The sequence below is a fragment of the Peromyscus californicus genome, unplaced genomic scaffold (assembly GCF_007827085.1).
Source record: "Peromyscus californicus insignis strain IS unplaced genomic scaffold, ASM782708v3 Scaffold_23__1_contigs__length_62951481, whole genome shotgun sequence".
Lineage (NCBI taxonomy): Eukaryota > Metazoa > Chordata > Mammalia > Rodentia > Cricetidae > Peromyscus > Peromyscus californicus.
The window spans coordinates 33636149-33653586 of record NW_026294534.1 but is presented as its reverse complement, the minus strand read 5'-3'; positions in this window follow the sequence as shown (position 1 = coordinate 33653586).

Here is a 17438-nt window from a genome sequence, read left to right as displayed (position 1 = left end):
TTTAAGACAGTTCAGAACTTAAGTTCAGATTCCAGACATTTTAAACCCAGTATCTTTACATTATCTCTAGGATTTGTCTCTAAAATGTCTCTCATTTGACCTCAAGTTTTAACTAAATATATTGAATATCAAATTTCACTTTCCAGCTTTAACATCCCAGGACGTGGTCCAAAACTGATGCAGTATTTCCAAGAGACAGACTTGTCTTTTTGCAGCCAGCTGTAGAGTTCTGTCTGTGTTAGCCCTTGCATCATGGAGAAAATAGCTTCAAAATTGGAAACTTGCAGAACGCTTCTTCTGAAATCCCTCCTTCTTTAGTATGGTTGATATCAAGTTCATAAGAGCAAGTCAGAATTGTAAGAGTTCTGTGCACATCAGCAATATTTCTAGTCTACTTGGTTAACCCAGTTAGATCAAATCTGAAAGAATGTCAAGTTGTTTTGGACAAAAACAAATAGGTGTCCATGATCCCATATTTCATGTGAATTGAAGAGTTTTGTTGCTATTTGTGAACTTCTATAAAATAATTTGTAAGCATTCAGGGACAGGATTTGGGTTTCCAGTTCCATAGCTGTACTTCTTAAAGGAAAATGTTATCATATAATATCATGAGATACAAGAAGGAAGTTTCAGTTTTCAAAGCACAAGGCATACATCGACCTACATCTGACTATGTACATTGCTTCCTTTAGGAAAGGCAGACTTTTTGCTTTTTGAGTTCTACAGGTTTTTTCCCCTTAAAGCCTATACTTTTAATACGAAAATAATTTTGAATACAGTCTACGTACACAGGGGACTATAATCATCCTGTTTCTGTTGTGCTGATCTTCATATTTCACTATTAAAGCATCCTCCTTGACACTGTATTTTCCTTTGTTATTTGTCACCTAAGTAATAATGCTACGGTAGCATTGCACTGTCTTTAATGGAAAGCAGCATTCTCATCTCACTTTGTGACCCCAAATTTACAATATAATACAATAAAATTTGTTTTTTTTAACTTATTGCGAAAAATACTATGCAATGTTTGAGTCATTTGAGTTCAACTCAAAATGTGCTTGGAGACACTCCATTAAGAGGAGCCTGATTGCATCCCTACACAAAATCATGAGTTCAAGATGCCTTCCTGATTATGAAATGTCTGGATGGGAAGGTTCCAAGATTATTAAATATTTATCTTTCAGTTATAACAGCAAGGAGACATGGACTACCCTTACTTTACAGCAAAAACTGTGCAAACCAGCCTTATTTCCTGATGTATCTGTAGAAATAGAATCCTAATTAAGTGGCCTGGGCTAATTCAAGACTTAATTGAACTAAAGAAAGTTTCAGTCAATTGTAGATCTATATCGGGACGAAAGATGAAAGCTATTCCAGAAGCTTGTCACTCAAACTGCTGCAGTGATTTAACAAACCAGATACTTTCAAACTATTATAAAAGAAAACTAGATAATGTCTGAGATTGATCTGATGGTAAATGTAATCGGTGTTGGTTTTAAGGCATACCTGACACCGGGAGAATTATTACCACGGAGTGCCTTGGCACTGATTCAGTGCATGAGTCTCCAAAAGTCACTTTAAACATTCTCTTCAGAGCATTGCCTTCCATTATCCACCATGATCAGTAAACACTTCCCGAATGCTCATGGGGTACCTGTGAACACCTTTGTTAGGCTTGAATTAGCTGTTTTCCACTTACCGTCATTTCTGAAACAGAACCTCAGTGACTGATGATGCTCTCAGCAAGGCACAAATATTTTAGCTACTGTTATGATGACAGATATTACATTCCTACAGGAATCCCTGAACACTCTTGTTTTGCTTTATGAGAATAATAAGCATGCTTTTCCTGCTGAGTATTATGAATTTAAGTTTCCAGAGACAAAGCCATACCCATGTTAATGATTCTACAGGGTTGATGGACAGAAAGGAACTTCACTGTCTGTCAGATTTGGAATGCTATAAATTCAGATTCAAATTATCCTGGGGTGTCTTACTCCCTGTAATTGTCAATCATTGTCCACCTCCATATATGACTTAATATCCTTTTCTGCTCTCATGTAAAATGTCTTGCAATGTATTAACAAGACCATTAACTTCTACTAACCCAGAGATAGCATCTGAGACTTATAACAGAGACTTCTCTCTTTGCTATAACATGTCTGATGCTTCCACCAGTGTATTTGAAAAAATACTTAATTTGTGATTTTCTTTGTTCTTTCACTGTAAAAATTTCATGAAAGCATCTCCATGCTGAAACATGTTCTTTGGTGATCCCAGACAATGATAACTCATATTAGGCCCAAGAATTAATTATATCTTATATGCTTGGAGCTGAAAGTTGTGTTTCCCACAAGTAAGGTTCAATGAGGAAAATTTCATTAGCAAATACTAAAATACTTACATAATATAAGACACTTATATTTATAGACTTGCATTTTGGGAAGAACATAGATTTAACATTAAAATCCAAAATTCTACTAGAGATCCACTAAGAACTAATGAAGCTTGCTTAAGAGGAAATAAAGGAAATGCTACTTGAAGCCAAAGGATGGTTACCATTCACACCATTATACTTCTTCAACAATCAATTGATGTAAGGATTACTCTTTGTTTTGGACCACTGTCCCCTGGACATAGTGTTGTCCACTGTCTTCTTGAACCATCAGTAACTCTGACTATCAAGAGGAAACCTATGTAAGATTGGTCCATTAACTTTTCATCATGGGCTGGGGGTTGCTCATGAGGCCACATTCACTCCTATGGATTTATAGATCAAAACTAATTATTAGCAGAGAGGGTCTAAGGAGGCCAGTCTCTTTCCATCACTTACATCCTGGGAGGGAGAACTCACAAGGACTCACCCAAGGTAAGTGAAATGGCTAAACTTGGCTGTCAACTTGAACACAACTGGAGTAACTAAAACCAAAATGGCTGGGCACATCTGTGAGGGACATCATTTTAATTAAATCATTTGAAGTGGGAAGACCCTCTTTTGAAGTGGGATTATTTCATCTTACAGCTTGAAGTCCGTTATCCAGGGAAATAAGGGCAGGATGTGAGGGCCATCTGGCTGAGACCTCTGTCACCTGACTGATTGCCAAAGGTTGATTGGGCTGATCTGGCTGGCTAGGTGAGTGTTCCCCTCCAACTCTCACCACTCCATGTGCATCCATCTTGAAGCTAGAAGCTTCAGAGGAAGTTGAAGAGGACGACTTTCCCTAAAGAGAGGAGGACCGTTCACAGGTATATGAATAGCTGTCCTCCCCAGCTAGAACCTCCAAACAAGCTCTCAAGGGAAGACCCACTTGTAACCGAGATTTTAAGGGGGAAGATATACATTTAATCCCGCTCTTTTGAGGTGGGCAGATCCACCTTTAATCTGGACCACACATTCTGTGGGAACCTTATATAAAGGTCATGGAAGAACGAAGGTTGCTCCCTCTTTGCCTGTTTGCTTTCACTCTTGCTATCCAGTCGATTCTTTTTGTGGCATGAGAACCTCCTTCTTCAGGATTCTGGCTTATACTAAAGACCAACTGAAGCTTCCAAACTTGTGGACTGGATTCTTGGACCTTCTGTTGATAGACAGCTATTATTGAACTAACTGGACTCCAGCCTGTAAGCTATTCTAATAACCCCATTTATATATACATATATACATATACACTTACACATATATATCTACACATTCACACACACACACACACACACACACACACACACACACATATATGTTCATGTTCCTCTAGATAACCCTGACTCACACAATAAGCAACAGGAGCAAATAAAGGGAGAGGAAACCATGATCTGTAAAAATTATTTTCAATAACAAAAAAGAAAAACCTATAGTTATACGGAGAGGAGATTCATTCTTTTTCAGCCAGGTAGCTGTCTATAAGTTGCCCAAGTTTTTTTAAGTCACCCTTCACCTTTACTCTGGTAAGTAATACAAACCAAACCCATTGTTTCATAAGACTTTCTTCACATGAGATAATTTATTTGTTGCTGATATTAGTGTGTGAGATAAGTAGAGATTTGTGCATGTATCCTTATAAACAATTCACATAAGCCTGGAGTTCTTCCTCAACAACTTTCTATGCTGTAGAGATAAAGATTGCTAATAGGGAAGGGGAAATGGAAACTGCAAAATTGTTTTAGTAGAATATTTACTCAAAGTTTATATAAAGTACCAGAATAACCCAAATATATAAGGATTTGAATTTCTTAGAATAAGACTTAAGGAAAATAGTGTTAGATACTAGTGATCCTCTAAAGTTGATGCTTTGTTTTTTTAAAATATGTTTTTAATTGTCATAGAATTACATCAATTTCCTATCTCCCTCTCCTCCCCTAGCTTCTCCCAATCTCCTTCTCTCAAACGCCTTGCATGCCCCTGCTGTCTGACTATTGTTGTGTATATGTGTGTGTGTGTGTGTGTGTGTGTGTGTGTGTGTGTGCATTTCTACACATGTGTGTGCACAAAATTTGTATAAATATAATCTGTTGAGTCAATTTTTGTTGTTTGGTGAAATGGTTTAAAGGCTATAAACCCAATAAGATTTTATCCCTGGGAGAGGCTAATTCTTTCTCCATTAGAAGCCTCTAGTTTTTTGCCCAAGAGTCAGGCTCTGTGAAAATTTCCCCCTTCAACTTTCCCATGTTCATTGATGTTGCTGTGGTTTGATGTTGTTTATGCAGCCAATTTTAGGAGAGACTGTTGCACAGATTTCATTGTATTCTGGTTCTTATAACCTTTCTGCCCCCTCTTCTGCTCTACCACTATCCAAGTAAACTCACAAAGTTCTGATCCACCAGCATTTGAAATGCATCAGTATATTCACTCAATTGCCCCAAACTCTAATTTATCTTCAGAAAACCTGAGTACGTAAAAAGTCTGCTTCAATGTGAAAATAGACAGACTTCCAGCAGACCCATATCAGAAAGAAACCCATACCTTCTTTTCAAATGAATAACTGAGATACAGAGAAGAATTTCATTCTTCCATCCATAGCAACTTATGGAAAACCCCAGTGTTAGCAATGTCACTTGCTACTAATTTGATTCTAAAAGTAATACCTAGTAAACTCTAGAGTAAATGAATCTTAAAGTAGTGATGCTTTTTCCTACTAATACAAATGTACTTTGCATTTCTTGGTTTTAACAATGACAGTTATAAAGTAAGATTTATCTCTTTGTGCTATGTGAGTTTTAAAACAACCCTTGCCCTGAGGGTAAGCCATCAAATATACTTTCTAATGGATTTGAAAATTTGCTAATTTTTTATTTGACTGAAATTATAGAAGAAAATAGCCAGAGACAGAATTAAACTAAGAAGGCATCTATTCGAGATGTGAATTTTGAATTTAATGTGAAAGTTAAGAATAAGTAATGAGGCATGTTGGCTAGTATTAGTTGTTTCTAACAAATTATGTGGGGGAACTTATTGGGTCTTTTTTTGGTTGGTTGTGAAATAATTGGCCTCAATAATATTCTTTTTATGTTGCCATTCACTAGAAAAGTGCCAGGCTTTGGGAATTTCCATAAGAGCCACAGTAACACTAGAGAAGACTCCTAATGCAGTATTACCTTCAGAGTTACACATTGTGTCCCATCAGTAATGTTTTAGTCCAAAGTCGATTTTGAAAACATAGCTGGCAGGATCTGAAAAGTGCTGTGCCTGCACTTTAAAACTGTGCTTCTTTGAAACTGCTGCATAAATACAGATAAACTTTATATCCATCGTTTTCTGTTGGCTAACTATACAGAGAAGGGGTGTTTAAAAGCCCAACAGTTCCCATGTTCCAGTTTGGGCTACAGAATTTCTCCTAGGGTAAACAGAAATAATTACAGTAATTATTGTTCAGACCCTCTGGCAGCAAAACACATGTTTGTTTGGAGCACTGAATGTTCAAAAGGATGCTTGAAAATGAATGGCCCTACCTGAACCACACTTTCATAAGAGAGGGAATAATATATCTGCAGCAAGATTTTTACAAGCCTGCAGCAGCCCTTCTTGTCCATGTAAATATATACCACTCAAGTGCTGAGTCATTTCTTTCTCCAACAATCCCTTCTCAATAAGCAAAACAAAACAATACTAAAGCAATTCATGGAGCTTGCTCATTAGAGTGTCTATGATTAGTATTTGAGACTTTACAGGTCAAATATGCTACACTCTGGGTCTGGTATCAAATTAGCCCAAATTGAGAAGTCTCCTACACCCCAACTTCCTTTGATTGTGGAATTCAGAATTTGAAGGACTATTAAACACTCTGTAAAATGTTCACAGCAGATCAGCATAAAGCCATAGAGTGCAGGTGTTTCGGTAATTGGAAAAGTGCTCTGTGCTCAATGGCCCCTCAAATTCATCCTCTTCTCCAGTGCTCCTTTGGGTTTCACAAAGCGGCTCAGGGAACCCAAGTGCTGACTGTACTTTTCTGAAAATTCAGGCTTCTTCATCTGTGTAAATTCAAGAGATGAGTTAGGTTTGCTCCTCTAAACTTTACTTAAGGAGCTGGTATTCCTGTCAGGAAAGTAGGTAACAGTTTCTTGTTACATGTGTGTTTAAAAACTAAGGATTTTAGACTCATGAAACATCCACATATGAGGAATTTCAGAATATGCACTGTGTATAACGTGTTAGAAATGTTGCAAGTCCCTTTATTTCTGAAACCAGCTTTTCGCTAATGGTATTTACAGAGAAATACATAGATTACTTCAAATAATATCAGTGCATGATTTCCCTCAACACTCAATTGCTTCACATAGAATGTATCCGATCTCTGAACACTATTCTTAAATTTTGATAATATGAAAGATGTGCTAATATAGAGTGTAAAGTGTCCAGGAATGAAGAAGGCACCTTGCACACTTACCAGGTACCCTATTCATTCTTTTGTGTGCACTCTTTGGTAGTCTAACATTTTGAAAGCCATGGTTTCTGGTTGGCAGGAGAGATGTCTGTGTATCACACTTTGGTGAAGTCCACAATTGGCTACGTTGAAAGATGTTCATCCCTTTTCCAGTCTCAGGAGATTAGCATGGAAAAAGCTGAGCAAAGTGACCCAGATGCACTTGTTCATCTGAGGACCAGACACCTTGACTAAACCAAAGACCTTCTCCTTCCCAGAGAAAAAAACTTTCTCTTGGAAGATACCTCAGTCTCCATTATAAAGATTCTGACTCCCAAATTAACATTTTTTTTTGTAATAGGGCCCTGGATCTTAGTAGACCACAGACCTTAGCATAACTGATTCCATGATGGAAGTATCACTCAAGCCATGAAACTCAACACATAGACAGTATCACCTGCCAAAACAAAAACAAGTATCAATCCATCAAATCCACAATTCTGGGAAATTCTCTAAATATACCTAACATTGATTTTTGGCTTCTACACTTGTGCTTCTGGATAACTGTTCTTGTTAACTGAGGTATCTCAACACAGAATACAGTTTTTGTTCTTAAAAGTCTACCCTTAGAAAAGCTTGGTGCTATACTGGTATTCCAAACATCCAAAGTCACTAGCTGGCTAATAAAGACTTTCTATTGGCTTAAATCATGTCCGAGGAGTCTTCTCTGATGGACACTCCACAATAGATTTCTTTAGTGCAGGATTATGATGCTTAATAATTCAGAATGCAGATAATGCTACATGATAGAGAAGATGCACTGCAGATCTTCCCTGTGTCCCTTTCTAGAGAACAAGAAAAAATCTGACTCTGCCTTTTATTTGTTCTGTGGATCAGTAAGTATAAAACTACAGAAGAGCCGGGCGGTGGTGGCGCACGCCTTTAATCCCAGCACTCGGGAGGCAGAGGCAGGCGGATCTCTGTGAGTTCGAGGCCAGCCTGGTCTCCAAAGCGAGTACCAGGAAAGGCGCAAAGCTACACAGAGAAACCCTGTCTCGAAAAACAAAAACAAAAAAAAAACAAAAAAAAACAAACAAACAAAAAAAAAAAACTACAGAAGAATTGGAAATTGCATTAAGCTAAAAAATGAAGGTATTTTTAATTATCACTAATATAACTAAAACAGATTTCTCAGAGATGATATTCGTTGAATGTAGTTAAAACTGGACAAGACCAATCCTAAGCACCCTGAGTTCTGTGTATCCTTATTAAATATGAAACATGGAAGTCTATATTTTGTAAGCAATAATTTTCTTTAAGTAGTAATTTTCTTGTAAGTAGTAATTTTCTAGTGACTGGCAAGTATCTCTTATTTTTAGTTGATAAATTACAGTGAATTTACCTGAATTTATGTGCTGAGAAATAATTATGCAAACCAAGATATATAAGTGAGAAACACTTCAGGTTATACATAAATAACCTGCAGTAGGTATAAGACAATGTGCAGCAAAGTGATAATATTGGGATTGATGTTAAAATACAGTAACCTTTAAAGGTTATAAATGGAAAACAATTGATCTTACAGTTACAATTCTTACAAATCACATCTGCAAAAAAAAATTAAAAGAAGAAATTAATGGATCAGAAGATTTTTCTCATAGTAACTTGAATCCAGATATGCTTCATCTGGTCCAAGAGTCAGATTTATATATATATATATATATATATATATATATATATATATATATATATATATATATATACATATATGTCTTCTATTTTCTGGAAAATTATTCATAAATTGAATGTATGAAAGAAGATTACAAAAGTACCATAGAAATTAATTGTTTCATGAATATAAAATATAACTAAAACCATCCTGTTAAATGCGGGGTTTTATATGAAAAGTAATTTTTAATGTTAGTTTAAATTAGTAATAAATACTTTTTAGTTGTGGCTGTGAGCTGTGTAAGGTTTTGGTCAACAACAGACTACACAGATGAGGATGGCCCCATCCAATTATATAATCTAATGTTTAGAATGTATTTTAAACTGTTTTCCAGAGATGTCTGTGTGTGTGTGTGTGTGTGTGTGTGTGTAGTTATACACCTTAGTTTGTGTACGTATACTTCACTGTGTTCACACAATTCAGTTGTTGATAAGAAAAGATTTTGAAAACCAAGTTAAAATATGCCTATGTAAATAATTGAAGAAGTTGTAAATAATTGGATAGTCAATAAATACAGCAAACTGAATGAGTCCTTTACTAAAGCTGTTTCTATTTTTAAATTTTTATAATATTTATTCTATCATAAATTTACAGATACACACAGAGAAATACACAATAAATAATAAGATGGGTTGTATATGGATATCATTATTGTAAGATTGCTGAAATTTTAATTAACAGAAGTAATATATTTTTAGAAGAAACACACATGTGTATGCAGAGATGTCACTATAGAATAAAGCATAGAGGAAAGGAATAAAAGGTTTGACTCATCTAAAATAAATCAGGAAAGAGGGAACACCAGAATAAAAAGTAAAGGGAAGAAATGGAAAACTAAGAGAGTGGACAAACCAATATACATTAGTTCATACAGTAACTAAAGTAGGCCAACTGCACTCCATAAATAGAAGAAATAGATATTTTAAAAACTTTCTTCATTAGTTAAGTTATTTTTATAAAGTTCGATCCAGCAATACACTATTAAAAATTAAACTAGAAGAAATAGACAAGAATGCTATGTATAAAAAAAGGACCTCTTTACACATAAGAAAACTAGTATGGCTCATTACTATTTTAAACAATATAGACTTCAAGACAATCAAAATAACCAAAACTAAAGTTTAAATTTTTATGAACATGAAATTTTAATTAAGCAGGAATCTGTGAAGAATCTTAAATGCATCCAATGATACATTTAAAATAATTTCAGGGAAAAAATACCACCAGAAATAAGAGAAAGATAAATAAATAGGTAGAGGTTTTAATTTCTCTGAGCAATTGACAGGAAGCAAAGGAAATAACAGTGTCTTAGTTGGTGTTACTATTGTTCTGATGTATCACCATGACCAAGGCAACTTCAAGAGGAAATGACTTATTTGGTTTATGCTTTGATACCGTGTTCATCACAAAGGAAATCAGGACAGGAATTCAAACAAGGCAGATATTTGGAGCTGATGCAGAAGCAATGCTTACTGGTTTGTTCTATATGGTTTGCCCAGTCTACTTTTTTACAGCACACAGGACCACTAGTAGATTGGTGGGCTCACCCACAATAGGCTGGGCTTTCGTCCATGGATCACTACTTAAGAAACTTCCCTGCTAGCTATCTGTGGCTTGATCTTATGGAGGCATTTTCTCAATCGAAGTTCTCCTCTCTGATGACTCCAGCTTGTTTCAAGGTTTCATGAAGCTATGCAGTGCAAACAGTATAGATTTGAAAAACACTGGCAACGTGGAACCTTCTAGTCATTGTACCACACGTTCAGAACATTCATTTTCAAGTGAACACAGATGAAAATGATAAATATATCAAAGCTTACTAACCTTCAAAGGATCCAAATCATTCAAAAGGGCATTTTCTGACTATCTTATCACAGAAATTTTGGAGTATACATTAAAAATAATGATATGAGTCTAGGTTACTTCACTCAGAATGATTTTTCTAGTTCCATCCACTTGCCTGCAAATTTCATGATGTCATTGTTTTTTACTGCTGAGTAGTACTCCATTGTGTATAAGTGCCACATTTTCTTTATGCATTCTTCGGTTGAGGGGCATCTAGGTTGTTTCCAGGTTCTGGCTATTACGAATAATGCTGCTATGAACATAGTTGAGCAAGTGTCCTTGTGGTATGATTGAGTATTCCTTGGGTATATGCCCAAGAGTTGTATAGCTAGGTCTTGAAGTAGATTGATTCTCAATTTTCTGAGAAACTGCCATACTGATTTCCAAAGTTGCTGTACAAGTTTGCACTCCCACCAACAGTGTAGGAGTGTTCCCCTTGCTCCCCATCCTCTCCAACATAAACTGTCTGCAATGTTTCTGATCATAGCCATTATGACAGGTGTAAGATGGTATCTCAGAGTCATTTTGATTTGCAGTTCCCTAATGACTAAGGATGTTGAGCAGTTCCTTAAATGTCTCTTGGCCATTTGAGATTCTTCTGTTGAGAATTCTCTGTTTAGTTCTGTAGCCCATTTTTTAAACTGGATTTATGGGTATTTTGATGTCTGGTTTCTTGAATCTCTATATATTTTGGAGATTAGCCCTCTGTCAGATATGGAGTTGGTAAAGATATTTTCCCATTCTGTAGGCTGTCATTTTGTCTTGTTGACTATGTCCTTTGCCTTACAGAAGCTTCTCAGTTTCAGGAGGTCCCATTTCTTAATTGTTGCTCTCAGTGTCTGGGTGTTATATTTAGGAAGTGGTTTCCTGTGCCAATTCATTCAAGACTACTTTCTACTTTCTCTTCTATCAGGTTCAGTGTTTTGTGCATGGCAATAGATATGGATCTAATTACAATCTTCTACTTGTTGACATCCAGTTATGCCAGCCCCATTTGTTGAAGATGCTTTCTGTTTTCCATTGTACAGTTTTGACTTCTTTGTCAAAAATCAGATGTTCATAGGTATGCAGGTTAATGTCAGGGTCTTCAATTCAAAGGACAAACATGGTATGAACTCACTCATAAGTGGATACTAGATGTAAAGCAAAGGATAACCAGACTACAACCCACAACTCCAGAGAAGCTAGCTAACAAAGAGGACCCAAAGAGGGACTCATGGATCACCCTGCAAAGGGGAAATAGATGATATCTCCATGAATAAACTTGGGATGGGGGGGGCAATTGAGGGTAGGGGATGGGGAAAGAGAACATAAGAGAATGGAATGGTCAAACTGGAACAGGGGTGGAGTGGGAAAACAGTGAAAGAGATACCATGATAGAGGAAGATTTCATGGGGATAGGGAGAAACTGGGTGCTAGGGAAGTTCCCAGTCATCCACAAGGATGACCCCAGCTTAGACTACTAGCAATAGTGGAGAGGGTGCCCGAACTGGCTTCCCCCAGCAATTAGATCAGTGAATACCCTAACTGTCATCATAGAGTCTTTCTCCAGTAACTGATGGAAGCAGATGCAGACATCCTAAGGTAAACACCAGGCCTAGCTCCAGCAGTCCAGTTGAAAAGAGAAAAGAGGGATTCTATGAGCAAGGGGCATCAAGATCATGATGGGGAAACCTACAGAGATAACCAAACCAAGCTGGTAGAAACTCCTGAAATATAGACTAATAGCTGTGGAACCTCCACAGGACTGGACTAGGCCCTCTGCATAACTGAGGCAATCATGTTGCTTGATCTGCTTAAAGGGTCCCCTGGCAGTGGGATCAGGATTCATCCCAGGTACATGAGCTGACTTTTTGGAGCCCACTACCTATAGTGGGATACCTTGCACAGACTTGAAGCAGGGGGAGGGACTTGGACCTGCCTCTACTGAATATACTAGGCTCTGCTGATTCCCCACGGGAGGCCTTACCTTCTTGTAGAAGGGAATGGGGGGTAGGTTTGGGGGAGGCTGGAGGGGTGGGAGGAGGGAAGAGGGAAATCTGTGATTGGCATATAAAATGAATAAAAAATTTCTTAATAAAAAAACCAAAATAATGAAATGTATGGAACAATACTCAATGATTTAAAAATTAGTCAATGTGTATCTAAATTATACTAACCAAAGAAGAAAATTCTAGGGAAACTAACATGCTTTATATTGAATAACTTTGAAACACGTATGTGAGAGAAGCTTAAAACTGGTTACCTAACTTTATATCTTGAAAATTAGAGCAACAAGCTGAAAGACAAATTCAACAGAATGGAGGTAAAATAAAGATTTAAGAAAAAGAAAATGTAACTGAATAAAAAGAAAAATATACAATGTTAAATATTAGCAGAAAGAAATTATTTGAGAAGATTAATAACTTAGCAAAACTGATTAGGCAATTAGAAACAAATAATTTACAAATATAAAGAGTTAAAGAGGGGAATTACTGTTTATAATGTAGACACTAAAATCTTTGTGTCTATTAGTTCAAAAAATTACATGAAATGGAAAAAAATCCTTGCAGAACTCAAAGCAGCATATCAAGATATAAAATGTAATATATGTGAAGATAACATCCAAAATTAAAAAGTAATATTTTCACTATAAAATAATTAAATAAAACAGTGTTAGGAGTTATAAATTATCACTTTTAGAAATCATATGCCATTCAAAAATTATGAACATGGGGATGGAAAGATGATCCAGTGGCTAAGAGCAATGGCTGCTCTTCCAGAAGACCAGCAATAATCCTCAGCACCAATATGATGACTCACAGCCATCTGAAACTCCACTTACAGGGGCCTGATGCCCTATCTAGTCTAGCTGGTACTGCTTGCACTAATTCAGAGAAATACATGAAGCCAAAACAGCCACATGCATATAATTGATTTAATTCTTTTAAATTATAAACAAATATATGACCTTTGTTTAAAATTTTTAATTTCTACATGTAATTATCTGCAAATTCTTTGTACCTACCTGTGCATGTGTGTGTTCACGCTTGTCTGTGTGTGTGGCATGTTTAAGCTGAATTATACATATTGTATAGATATAAAATTGGTCACCGATGGTGCTTTGTCTCCCTGAATTCACCTGTTTTGTGATGTTGCAGGTGCTCTTGTCCATTGATAATTGCACCCTCTTGCTGCATCCTTGTATTTATACAAGTGCCTGGTCATAGTCAATGAGATACTGGGAAAAATGATGAGATAAGAAAGCTGGAAATCAATATGGATTGGTTCTTCCTTTTCTCACGGCTACTGGGATCTTTGTTAGTATTGCTATATCATTTCTTCTGGGGGCTGGTCAAAGACAGGTAGCTGTCATTTTAATTATTCATGCTGAGACTCAGTCATAAAAATGGTCCCAGAACAAACAGCCTGTCCACTGAAATATGAACTAAATAATCATTATAAACTACCAAGTTTTGGGATGTTCTGTTATTTAGCAACAATATAAAATATGAATCTAAAACTATGATAACTCTTTCTGGTAGACATTACAGCCTAACTTTTCACTGGCCGACCTTTCTTGATGATATCTCCATTTGATAACCATAGAGACAACACTGATTTATTGTGGTTACTCCTCATTTGGTTCCTCTTTTACCATAAACTTATTTTCAATTTTTCCCTTAGTTCATTTAATGTAAATAAATATAACTTGACACAAAAGGTGATTTTTATACTGCCAATTAAATAGTCATATTGAGGTATGGATAAGTGTCCCTCAAAGGTCCATGTATTAAAGGATTGGTATCTAGTGGCACCTTTAGGAGGTAGTAGAAACACTGAGAGGTTGGGAGCATTGGAAGTTCAGATTTTGAAGGGAACACTGGGGTCCCTGTCCTCTTCCCCTTCTGCTCTATCTTGTACTTCTGCAATGAGGTGAAGGAATTGTTCCTCCAGGTGTTCCTTGTTGTGATATGCTGCCTCATCCCAGATCCCAAACCAGCAGAGCATATAGTTCATAGACTGAAATCCCCAAATGTGTGAGCCGAATGACTCTTTTCTTCTTTTAAGCCCTAATGTTAGGGATGGAAAGCTGACCAACACAGTTCATTTTCATTTTTCATGGCATCAACATGCTGTTTTATTTTTCTTGCTGGTTTCTTTCGATTTTCTTATGTTTGTCTCTTGTCATAGTTTCAGAGGTCAACTTGACACAAACTGAGTTTTATCTGAGAAGAAGAAACCTACATTGAGGAATTGTCTTCTTCGGATTGCCCTGTAAATGTGTCTGTGAGGTGGTTTCTTAATTGCTAATTGATGTGGAGAACTCAGCCCACTAGGAGCAGTAAAATCCATAAGTAGATGAGCCTGCTGCACAATATATGGTAGTTGAGCGATCTAGGGAAGCAAGCCAGTTAGCAAACTCCTTCATGGTCTCTGCTTCAGGTCCTGCCTGCAGGTTCCTGCTTGAGGTCCTGTTGTGGCTTCCCTTGATGATGGGGTGGTTGGTGTGCTGTAACCTGTAAGCCAGATAAACTGTTGCCTCCCCAAGTTTATTTCGGCCAGAGTATTTTATCCTGGAAACAGAAAACAAATTAGCACACCATGCTTTCTGTTTCTCCCTCATCAATTGTTTTTATTTTAATTTTTAAAACGAGCACGATTTATAAAACATGGCGCTAACATAGAAGTGCAGTAGTACTCAAATTATTCAAATAGTATGTAAGTGTTACATAACAAAAGGTAATTTACTGATGTGTTATTTTACTTTTTATATATCATCAATAGATCAAACTCACATAAATAAACAAAAAAAGAGCATGGCATGCTCCTTAGAAAACCCAGAAAATGGACATTAGGAAAGGGAAATAGAATAGATAGTCCTGGATTGATGGAGGAGGGGTATGTGGAACAAGGAAGAGCAGGTGGGGAGGGAAAAGGGGCACAAGGGAGGAGACACAGAGACAAATAGCTAAAATTAAGGGCCAGTTGAGGAGCAATATGGAAACCTAAAAAAGTAGAAGCTTCCTAAAATATATACAGGTATGAAGACAATATAAATGAAACCATCAAATAAAGGGAAGAAAGAGTCCCAGGTTGCCATCTCTGGTCATCAAAGGAGGATTTCAGTACTGAGATTGGGTACATCTAACTGTCTTGTTGCTCAAAGGGGTCACATGGGTACCACAAACAACCCAGGCTGTGGCCAAGACTATAGGTTTCTCTGCACAAACTGACACCAAGTTCCCATTGCTGAAGACAACACATGTGTAACTCATCAAATGTGGAGAAGTGGAGCTGGTTTCTACATAGAACCTTTAGCCCTACTGTTTAGTGTTCTTGGTACCTACCAAGGTAGTTTGCACTCTACCAAAGGAGAATCATAAACACCAATCAGCTACAAACCCTTTGACTGAAAATAGTGTGCTGCCTGCAAGATATGCTAGGGCATTGGTGGAACAAAGCTTGTGGGTGTAACCAATCAATATCTGATTTGACTTAAGACTTGCCCCAAGAGATGGAACAGTGCTTGAGTGACCAAGAACCAGAGACTAGATAGTACAGAGACCTAGAGCAAAAACAAAAACTGCTGTTGAAAAAAAAAAAGATGAAAAAGATGTAGCAATAAAACATTTCCTGATGATATTCAGCTATTCTCATAGATCAGTGCCTTGTTCAACCATTATCAGAGAAACTTCCTTCTACAGCTTAAAGAAACAAATATGGAGGCCCACAGCCAGACATTATACAGAGAATGAGAGACCTTGGAATTCTCTGCTTTATCTTCAATCAAATCCCTCCCTTCAGAGCTCAAGGAATACCTCAGAAGAGGAGACAGGAAGAGTGTAAGAGCCAGAAAGTATGGAGGACACCAAGTAATCAAAGCTCTCTAAATCAACATGATCAAAACTCATATGAACTCAAAGGGGCTGAGGCAAAATGCACAGGGCCTGTATAGGTCTGTTCCAGGTCCTCTGTGCATATGTTATGGCTTCCAATTTATTATTTTTATGGAATTCCTGAGTGTGCAAATGAGTGGACCTCTGATTCTTGTGCCTTCTCTTGAGTTCTTTTACTTCTATTTGTTTGTCTTATCCAACTTTGATGTATTAGTTTTTATCTATTTTATTTTATATTATTTTATTTTATTATTATCTCTTATAATCCTGTTTATTATGTAATGGGACACAGAAAGGCGTGAATCCAGACAGGAGCAGAGGTAAGGAAGTACCCAGAGGAGTAGAGTGAGGGAAAATTGTAATAAGGATATGTTATTTGAGAAAAAAAATCTATTTTCAATAAAATGAAAAAAAATCTTTTTAAAAATGAGAATTTAAACAAATCCTTAAGCCAAAATTTTAGAATTTGCTAATCTATTTGGATCTAATTATATATTATTTTAGTAACTTGTTCCTGTTTTTTTCTATTTATCTCACTGTAATAAATATATATTTATTATTTTCTCACTCACTGGTTCTCTCTTTTGCTTTTCCTAACATGCTATTTAACTGAATGACTTTTAAGTGTCAATCACTTTCTCAGATGAAGGCATTTTAAGATTTTATGTCTGTAAAGTTCTTAATGTTGAAGTCTGGTAGTCACCAAATCTGTATGAATGTACGGATTCATTCTTTGTTGAATCCAATGTGCCCAAACTTCATTCTTAGAAATATTGGTGTCCTGGCATAGTAATGCTATCCAGTAAAGGGATTTTTCTTTATTCCTAAAGGAAACAGCATATACTACTGGAATGTTTCATAATTAATCCATATTGGCTAAATTTTCTTCTACTACAAGTAATGTCAATTTAAATTCAAACCTCAGACCTTATGAGTAAAGGCCTAATCCTCAAAAGAAAAAATCATATATTTCTCCCTCATACGGAATGTGCATATGCGACTATTTTCCTGGTGGAATCTGTTTATTATAAGGAGAGTATTTCTCAGCCTGAGATGGTTTCTAAGGTTCCGGCTCCTTCTTATAGTGCTGTGTGTGTGTGTATTCCCTCCCTCTCTCTCTCTCTCTCTCTC